Raw genomic sequence first — 10,953 nt, forward strand, 5'->3', positions numbered from 1 at the left:
CACTATACAGATATATCTGCAGATCATTTTGAATGTCAGGACTGGACTTGATGTTTGCCCTATCAGGCACTGTATGCTTTTGGGCTCATGCTGTGTCCTCTGTATTTTTGTATTTTAACCAAAGACAGCATAAAACATGGGCGTAGTTTCAGTTACTATATTCAGTTACTACTATTTTCTGAAGCATGAGTTTTGAAGCCCAACAATGGAGAATGCTATATTGTAAATGCTGATTGAAACCTAACTTTCGTCAATTAAGCACCAGGCAAAGAGCTGGTGCTGGACAGGCCTTTAGCCTCTGCCAAAACAGCTACATGGTGCCTAACTGTCCTTCTAATCAGCCACACCTGTAATTATGCATAACTCTTTGCCTTAATATACATAGGCAACTAAGAAAAAGAAAAAACATGTTTAAGTTGGGCATTTTAATATTGGTGTTAACAGGTCTTTCTGGGCTTTTGGATCCTGTTGTTGTTATAACAGCAAATCAATAAATTGATTGTTTACTCATTCATCCTGCACCAGAGCACTTCATCTAGGTAAAAAACATTCAATACTCAGAGGGGTTAGTAAATAAAACCAACAAAAAGGAGAAAACAATAGTTTTCCTTTGAACACACTTTATTTAACTATCAGAAATGTACTTGTTACAGCTCTTTTAAATCTGTATAGCAGACATTAAAGGTTTGTTCACACGGAAGGATTTTAACATCTTCGGCCGATTTCCCAAACTTTAGAGACCACACACATGGCGATAAATAATCGGAGGTTTGTGGTGTGCAGCCACACGGCGACATCAACACACCACACACCAACCGATTTCACTCGCGAACGTCCCCCGATCAGACAGGAAATCTCGCAAAACCTCTCGAGATCAAACGTGTTTCCAGAGTCAACAAACGGACGAAGAGGATGTAATTGGGATCGTTGTGCTGTTTTTATCTGAAAAAAAACCCACGTTTTAAAAAGAGGCGTCGGTCAACGGAGTGGAGACAACGGGAGCATGAGCTGTACTTGCTACATGATGATATGGAGGTGAGAAGTTGTTGTTTTGCTACCGGTGTTTCCTCGCCACTACGTCACCTCACTTTCTGATTGGCTTCACGTCACAGTCAACAGGCTCGTGCTGGTTTTCCCCTGGGGGGGGGGGGGGGGGGGGGGGGGGGGGACACCACACATGATGAGAAATCGGCCCAAAACAATCCAACATGTTGAATATCCCCGATTTGAGATCGGGGTGGTCTCGACATTCTTCCGACCAGACGAGAGCAGTCTTAACACACCACACATGGCAGGATGATCTTATAAGATTATTTTATGATGATCGGGGCGTCCTTAAGATCATCGGAAGGGGAGAATCGGCGCCAAAATCGGCGTAATTATCCTGCTGTGTGAACCAGGCTTAAGGTACCTGTTACTTATGTTCTGTAAAAATAGAAATTAGTTTAGGAATAAGATATTCCATTTTCTATGAAGGAGATGGGGTGTCTAAGTAATCAACTATAATTTCATTTATACCACCTTGACTGAAAATGTACTCCCTCCAGGTGTTTCTCAACTTTATTAAATGTGTTCTGAATCCAGTAAATTACTGCTGCTTTGGCTGCTGCTGCTGCTAAATACACATATGATTAAGCAGTCATTATACAGGCTTGACTGTTTTTGTGACACACTAAGGAAATCAATGCCTTGTGTTGCTTAGCTGAGGTAATAATAAGTTATCATATAATATGTTTGATGGTGCATGTCTCTATTGTAGGGAATAGTAAAAAAATTTAAAGATATGAAGAACTTTGTTAGACTCACTCAAACATATGGTTATACTAGGTTACTTTCAGATGTATTATTATCAGATGATATATCAGATAATACAGCTCAAATGATTTTAATAATGAATCTGCAAAACGACAGCAACACAAATTTAAGTCCAAGGCACACAATACTGATTAGTTTCTAGTATAAAATAAAGAAAGATTCCAGGCAAACTTCTGCACACTGTCTAAATAGCAAAAATAGATTGGAAACGTATTCCTACTGGTCCATTGCCTCCTAAGTAAGCCAGCATTACAGAGTATCTTTAGCTCTCCTGGTTGAGCACCACTCAGGTAGAAGCTGTCACAGTAAAATCATGAGCGGAGAGGCTAATCCTTCAAAATCCAGCACAATCTGAGTACTGTGGGTTTTTTTATTGGTCTCTCCTGCTCCTGGATTAATTTGAGCTGAAATGGAATCTGAAATTGGCTTGGTCGTTGAATACTCGGTTGCCTCTCAATGCTAAACGGGGTAGGGAGAGGACACTGAATGCTGTACTGTAGGAACACACGCGCGTACACGTACATACACACACACACACACACACACACACACAGAAAGCCAAACACAGCTTGACCCATAGTCTCTTTATGGAAAAAATGGGCGAGAATGGCACAACTTGTAAACCATAATTGGATTAGAGAAAAAGAAACCCGCTGTGAAATTGAAGATACTTGGAACAAATTGGCACCATCAATGGTAGATAGAATCATTTTCTCTGTTTGCTCCATTTCCCTCTATCTTTTTTGTGCCTGAATCCAATGCAGAAACTTGTCAGTCAAATTAGATTCAAATGAAAGGAATCCAATATTAAGGTACAAGTTTAGAGTCCGATTTCCAAAGGCCTTTTTTGTTGAAACGAATAATGTGCAGGGAGCTGGTTCGTTTTGCGATTATGTGACTGTTAAATATTTAACTCTGATTAGCCAATTAGGCACTGCAAATCACGATCCCTCAATAGCAAACTATTAAGAGGGATAAACCGTTCCTATGAAGATAAGACATTTGCTTAGGGGTTGAGGACCAACTAGTATCGAGCCACCAAAAAGTCTGTTCAATTTGATGTCTGTCCATTTACTTTGGGACAAAGAAAAAGAAAATGTCATTAGACTGTCTGGGCCAGTTACCTAGCACAGATGCTCAGTAATGGTCTGCACTGATTATGGACTTGTCCACTGTGTCTCACTTCAACTTTAGTTTTATGTTCCCTTTATTGTTTTAAACACCTGCGAATTTAAAGCTAAACCTTTGTTGATACTGTTATGGGTGCAGCTCTTACTGTACACTTAATCAGACGATCTTTTTTCAACAAAATCATTTCCATGTCAATGTTTTGTGACATAATGTCATTTTTTTATGCAAGTAGTCACGCAATAAATTGGATAATGTATTGTGAGCAGGTTGTTATTGCAGTGGAACTCATTCACCCTGTCAGGGTTCTAATCCATAATAACAACCCACACACTACATGTATATACTGTACCTATTAGATGCTAGCTCTAGCTACTGTGATCCACTGAACTTGACTTTGTGTATTTTGTACATATTTTGTAGATTCGTCTGTATTAGTTTAAAGTACAAATATTCATTGTGTCTTATTTTAGTGATTTATTTAGTAAGAAAGTAAGGGACAACACTTGGCCAAGTGACCTCATATGCAAACTTCCAATACCAAATTAGAGCAGCATACAAATGGGTAAAACAGGAAGCAGAATTACTTCATTATGAAAAATGTCTGTGAGGAGCATTTAACAGAACATGTGTCTCTGTTTCATACAAACCAGGTTATTACAACAAGTTAAAAACAAAGAGTGAATCCTTTAAGATGCAGAGTACCTTCAAAGACACTTGTGACGACCATAATGCCATTTCTCTTTTCTTTTTTTTTTTTAACCAAATTTACCAAACCAAAGAGCAAAGATCCCACTGCAGTTCAAATAACATTCTTGAATGATGATGAATTGACCTTTCAGGTCTGAACCTTTTTGTTTCTGAGTATTTTTCTCGATCCTCTTTTCTAACAACGTGCTTTTGATTTTCAACCCCTTGCTCCTTTCCCACCTCCCCATGTGCAATTCTCTCTTCTTCCATTTCCAGCCTTGTGATTTCTACCCTTGTGTTATTTTTCCATTTTACTGCATGACTCCCATCTCTGTCACTCTCCGCCTTGTTGTCTCCCCTCCCCTCCTTCATTTTCACCGAGCCTCCAGAGAAATCTGTAGAAATCCCTTTCTTCCATTTCCCACCCGTCACCGGTGATCAGCCTTTGAATCTATCTAATCCGTGAATCACACAGAAACTCGCCGTGACCGTTTGGTAATGCAGACCAGTGTGTGCGAGCCTCTTTCATGCACCAGAACAAGGCCACTCTGCTCCCATCCTCAATCAGCCTGCCTGTGATGCAAGCTCCTCTATTCATTAGTGGGTTTTTGTTGGCAGGCTGCTGCCTCTTGGTGGTTGCTGGTGGTACGCTTAGTGCCATTCACAGCTGGAATGTCGCGCTTTGTGGAGTTTTTATAACTCGCAAAAATCCTCCCGAGTGCCCCTCACCATCTGTCTCAGGGACGTCGCTGCATTTCCCTGCTTCTACCCCTACTTCAAATATGTTCATCTCTCCTTTTCAACCTCTTCTCAGGTGTTGCTTTGCTTTTTATGAATTATCAATGAGCTTTGAAGGGCCTCGAACAGCTTACCTGTCTTCCTTTTTAACAAACCAAAGCAAAGCACCACGGTTAAGCACTTTCATTTCACATCTTAATTAGATGGAGAAATTTTGAGAGTTGGTGTGCAATCTGAGAGTTTTGCTTTTTTAAAAGGCTGTGTCCCAGATCTACGTCAGATCAACCTTGTTTCTGTATGAAATAAATCAATTTCTTCCCCTTAGACACCAAAGATAAAGGCGTCTGAGTGCTTCAAAAGGAGTTCTTGAAGATCCTCAGTGTGTTGCCCAGAAACTGGGCTGCTGTATCCAAACATTTGAATTTTTTATTTAGCAGCCCAACGCGACCAACGTTAGGTTTGCTGAAGTGAAACATGGTTCAGGGTTTGTTCGACCTTCTGATTGATCCTTGACTCAAAATTGCTTTTTTGGCCAGAATACAAAACCTACCGCTGAGGAGAAAGTAATTTATTTTGGCCATGTGCATCGTTATACTGATTAGAACAACAACACAGAGTTGTGCGTTTCACTTCTTTTTCCTTTGTCACTGTGTCCGGGAGATGTCAGTATTCTGGTCTTAAAGGTGTCCCTTGTTCCACATTTTGTACAAACCAGTTTACTTGAAGCCCACCAACCCCTTTAAAAGGTGAATGGTGTTCTGTTGTATTTGTAACAGTAAGACTTTCTGTCAAACTTATACAAAGTCTATGCACCAGTGGTAAACGGGATAATGCTGCGTGTCAGTTACACTGGGAAGTGGGAAATCACGAGTTCTGTCGGAAGTGTCAACTGAAACACATGTCATGTTATTTTTGTTACTATTTCACGTAGTGTGTTGTTATTGTCTGATATTAGCTAACAAAACAAAGGTACTCCTGGAGGTTTCCATGTTGCTTTTCTGACCTGCAACTGGAACACACTCAACTCGAGTGTGACGTCATTCCCAGCTCCGAGTTCCCAGTTCCAAGGTAAATGGAATGCAGCATAAGCCCCTGTTGCCTAAGTAACATTACGATTTCCCTGTGTTTCCACACCCCTCATGTGTTGATCCTGTCAGTCTGTTTGTCTCATAGAATGTAAATATACAATACTGTCTATGTGGCATGCAGGTCTCATCACTCTCCAGTCCTGCCTTTGTAACCTGGTCAAGGCTCTTCATTCCTCCGCCATGCTGCACGCGTTTCCCATTCACAGTCAAGCCTGCAGTGTTTAAATACATTGGTCTTTCGTTCACTCTTTGCCATGTCATCTGCTCACCAACAGTTGCAGTTGGAGTCTGTCATTTTGGATAATAGGCTTATTAGCTTTTATCCTGTGCAGTTTTCTATTGTGAAACATTTCTTTAGTGTTTTTGCCTGCCTGCCAAAACCTCTCCTGGTGAAGCCATACTGCTTCTTTTTGGTAAATACACCCCCTTGAAACCAGCTGCAGTGTCTGTTATGTTGCACTTGGGTCCAGCTTTAAGTTTAATCGTATCTGATCTGATGACAAACGTGACACTCATTTGTTTAAAACCATTTTTGTCACAGTCAAAATTCATATAGAGGCATTAGTATCAAATTATCAGTAAAGCAAGGTACACACTACAAGATAATCAAGCTGACTTTGCCCCTCCTGACGAAGATTCACCTCATGAACAAGTGCTCATCCCAACTCTCAAAGCTGAAGTGTCTCCATATATTCAAGTGGCCAAGCAGTTCTTTCAGCTAATTGCAGACTAACATGCTTACCAACAAAACAAGAAGTGATGTTAAGGGAGTGGATACCTTTTTGTTTAGCTACATGAGCATGTCAAGTATATGTTCTTTAAGAATTAAAACAGTGAAGACAGAAAGTTAATGGTAGCTCTATAAGTAGCCTTTCATGTGTGCTACTGTGTACGTTATTATAATACTAACATCGGAATGTTTAGCAGTTCATACGCAAACATGTACATGCATCTCAGTGGCTTCCATTAGTCGTATTTAATAATACATAATTAATTACCAGGGTATAGTGCATTCTGTTCTGAACAAACGCTGGAGAATAAACAACACTTGGGTCATTGAAATTCAGACAGAAGAAATAGGTCAAGCGCTTCTGACCCCTTCCTTCCCTTTCTCTTGTGCTACATTACTCCATTCTCTTTCTTCCTTATGTCAAAGAGGAATTTCAATGTGCGCAAAAGGGTGGGCAAACAGTGGGTTTTCAATTGGGGATTTTGTCCTTGCATCATGCTGTATGTGTGGGAAATCTTGTTGTTTTTCGAAGTGGTGGAGTATATATTGCTGGCTCCGGCTGTGGTTATTTGTCATACATTTACTCTAGAGATTGTATTTTTCCATTTCACAATCATCTATAATTCAAAATATTTGTGGAAGTATTATAGTAGTTTGTATGTGGCTAGTTCACGGATATGGGTAATCTTATGGGCTTACAACCTTAGATGTATAGATATAGGCAGAATATTTTGGTTAATTTTTAATCAGTGACCGAGGGATGACCTGCTACAGAAGCAAATACAGCAACTCTCTGCAATTTGGGTGTAAATCTGTAATGTGAGGAATTCACACCAGAACATTTTAATCACTGCAGTGCTTTGATTTTACAGCCATAATCTACTCTTGTTGCATTGGTGTGCTACTGTCCATTTTATGATAAGTAAAGATTAGGTCATTAAAATATGGATGAGGGGCTAGAAGGAATATCTGTTATATAATGCACAACAAAAGCAGACCAAAAAAAAAAAAGCCAATCAAGTAGAAGGGAAAATATACAGCATTTAAACACATGATGAATCTGCATTTGTAACTCATATTTCATCTTTCCTGTATTGTTGAGAAATCAAAAGACTGACTTTAGCATGAAGACAGACGAAGTGTTAATATCATTGTTGCTTTCGGAAGTTGTGACTCCAACCTTCATTGTCACAATTATTGCCTATCAAGGCAGAATTATTTACTTCTTTTTGCATGTCACTACTGAAGTAGTTTAAACTTCTATTGAGAGGTGGTACGAGATTAATGTTAAGGTGAGACGAGAGCGAGAAAGTGCCTCTTTACTGGTAGAATAAAGCTCACCTTCTGGAAGTTAAGGGTTCGTACGTATAGCTGAGAGTTAGTTGAAATACAATACACCTGTTGGCTAAGACTGACCTTGAAGCCACTGAGGGGCTGTGTTGACAGGCTAATAGATGACATGCTTGCCTTAATATAGCTGACAGTAAAGAAAGTCTAACCAATACAACTACAGTGGCCTCAGGTTGAAGTTAGGGGGAGGGAGGGAAGGTTTCTACCTGTATACATAAATGCAATGTAGAATTATTTGTTTAGATATTTATGCACATATATGTTTCATTTGAATTTTTTTGGGAACAGTGCTGGTAATGATGACATGCAGCTCTTACATGATTAGTCCTGCTAATACAGGAATGTTACACAAGATCATCTTATTTGTTGCCAAGTAATGGACAACTAAATCCATCTGGGCTAGACAGAGAGGGAATGTAAATTTTTTTTGACTTTTTATCACAGACAGCCTTTAAACCCACAGCTGTCGAGGGAAGACGCTACCGCAGTTATGTTGGATTATCAACGTCTGTTTTTTTCCAAGATTCATCTATTGGCAGTGACTCATACCACATAGCCGACACCTAAAGACACAAATTCTACACACTTTTAACTCCACAAACTGCTCCTATGTTCTTTGCATGTATTATTAATTAACTGGCATGTATCACTGTTTAAATTGCCCTTAGAAATACCCATCGGTATGAAGCTGTTACTTTAAGCATTTATACAATTTTTGAAAAATTGCCCTTTTGGGATTTGGGCCCCTGTTCCTCTGAAAATCATCTGAACGTCCCTGACTAAACAAACAGGCATTCGAAGGACCTGCATCTAGACAGTATTATCCAGGGTGAAATAGGCTTGGAAGCAGAGAGAAACCTTTCACTGACGACGATCTTTGGGAGCTGTTCCAAGAGAAGTCGGGGTTTACTGATGAAGGAATTAGATCCAGTTGAGGGGGCAAAAAAAAAAAAAAAAAGCTGCAGAGCAGATGTTGGAAGTGGGAATTGGTAGTAAGATGGGTGGGGTTGTTGATTGCAGAGCAAAGGAGGGAAAGGCCAAGGACACCTTGGAGGGCAGAAGGAAAATGGCAAAGAAAGGGCCTGGGGAATTAAGAATGTTTCTGGAAGGGGAGAAACAGACAGTGACAGATGCTATCACATACCTCACTCTTCGGTGGGGGGTTCCAGCAAGATTTTGGAACCTTGCTGCAGGGATTTGTTCTGATTCAGGCACAGGAGCATCACAAAGTCCAACACTCCTGATCGGGTGCCAAAGTCTGGCTTATAGTTGATGCTTCAATTCATCCCAGAAATGTGGGACAGGGTTGAGGCCATGGCTCTGTGCAGGCACAATCAATTCTTCCAAAACAAATTGGAAAAAGTTCAGAGACATGGCTTTGTACATCCTGTTCCTCCATGCAACAGGAAAAAAAAAAACCTTCCCCATAATCTTGCTGCAAATTTTGAGAAATTGTTAAACTAAGCCGTGAAACTAAGATTGACCTTATTTTTGACATGTTCTGAAATAAAATACTGTAAAAATAAATAACATCAAATATGTAGAGTTGGTGTTTGTATTGACTTCAGCTGAGTGCCAAATGGTGTCCAACATGTGAAACAGTGAGTGGTGAAAGGTTCAGCTTTATGCTGCTGTTTAGTCAATGAAGGTTGCTTGGAGACAGTATATTAATCTAATAACAAACAATTATGTTTGTTTATCTTTTTGCTAAAAGTATTGGCAAATGTCTTCATTGTTTTATTTATTCTGGACCTAAATCTACCTGTCACTTACACTTTTATCCCCACCTCGGCCTCCCCAATCATTTTATTCTCACCGGACATCCTTTAAACCCCTCTGTGCTTTACAAGGCTCTGTCCGTTTAATGGGATGTACAGAGGAGATGAGACAGAGCGTTCCTCTGACAGCTGTTACACTTTGCCTCACATTGACCCTGTCCATTGCTCCCACAGTTACTCCTGTTTATGGACAGCACAGGTCATAAATCCACTTTAGAGGGGACACAGATAAACAGAGGGGAAGGAAATGCAGGTGTATCATTTTCACACACTTGAACAAGCAAACCTCCCTGTCCGTATTCATGCATATGCAAGCTCTTCCACACACACCGTAAATCACAGATTCTTGAAGTCATTAAAGGAGCAGTGTGGAAGATTGCACCTTTTGCAGGATGAATACTTATACATTATCACCAGGTTCATGATGAGATGTTACATAACTTTATGTAAACGTGCAAGAGAAGTGCTGGCAGCACCTCCAGCTTCCTTCAGCATGTACGCCATTGAAATCTGCTTTTCCAGAAAATCTGCATCTTGCAGCTTTTTCCTTTTGAAGATGAATCTGTATTCAGTTTGTACTCACACCCTGCCTAATAATGAATAAACAATTAAGGAAAACTAATTAGACCGTTTTTAACTTAGCAATGTTTTATGAAAGGAAAGACACCAAAACTAATGATCAGCACATCAAGTTACATAACAAGTATAGAAAAATGATGAAATAAGAAAAACAAACCAATACTCCCATAATGTTGTATTCACAGGTAAAGGTATGAGCAACTCACAGAATTCAAAGGCCTTAATACTTACAGCCCTTTAAATTACAATTCATTTAGCAGACGCTTTTATCCAAAGCGACGTACATCAGAGAGTAAGTACAACGCAAGCAAGGCTCTAGAAAGAAGGAAACAATGTAAGTCAGCCAAAACCAATCCTGACATCATTCAACTCAAAGCGCGTTTTGCTCCACACACCTAAGATTACTGGAACCTTCATAGTTTTCAGGTCAGGGATTGTTCTAAAACATTGCTATTGATGGCCTCCTCTTGCTTCAACAGCTTTTGAGAAAAAAACTGAAGCTGACAACTCTGTCTTCGTTTATGCTGTAAAGACTTTGGCACGGCTCATTTGGAAAGGGTCGGCTGTTTGTCGTTTCCTGTTCCTCTCTTTGAAAACGTCTTGTTGTTTAAATAGGATTCAGAAGTCAAAGAGACTGACTGTACTTTGGAGTTGAATTCACCTCGAGGCTTTCACATGGCGACAAGGCCCGATAAACCTGCTATCACACTTTTAAAAATTGAATTGAATAAAAGCCAAACAATAGGTGTACGGTTTATCATCTTACTTTGCATTTATTAAATGCAGAAATACATTGAAAAATATGGATTCAAAGTTAAGGGTTTCTTGACACTTGACACTTCAAACACTTGAACACACTCGTATGGCATATCTCCCGGTGGATGCTGGTGTTCTTGTAGATGCCACACAGTCCTCCTTGTACATTTTCAATCTTTTTCTATATACTACTCAAAGGGTCAGCCCTTCATGCATTCTGCAGCGTATCTGTATTCATCACATCTCCATTCACAGCAAACAAGCAACCTGCGGGCAGCCAGCAGCACACTGTCGTCTCCCT

The sequence above is a fragment of the Symphodus melops genome, assembly GCF_947650265.1.
Source record: "Symphodus melops genome assembly, chromosome: 2".
NCBI lineage: Eukaryota > Metazoa > Chordata > Actinopteri > Labriformes > Labridae > Symphodus > Symphodus melops.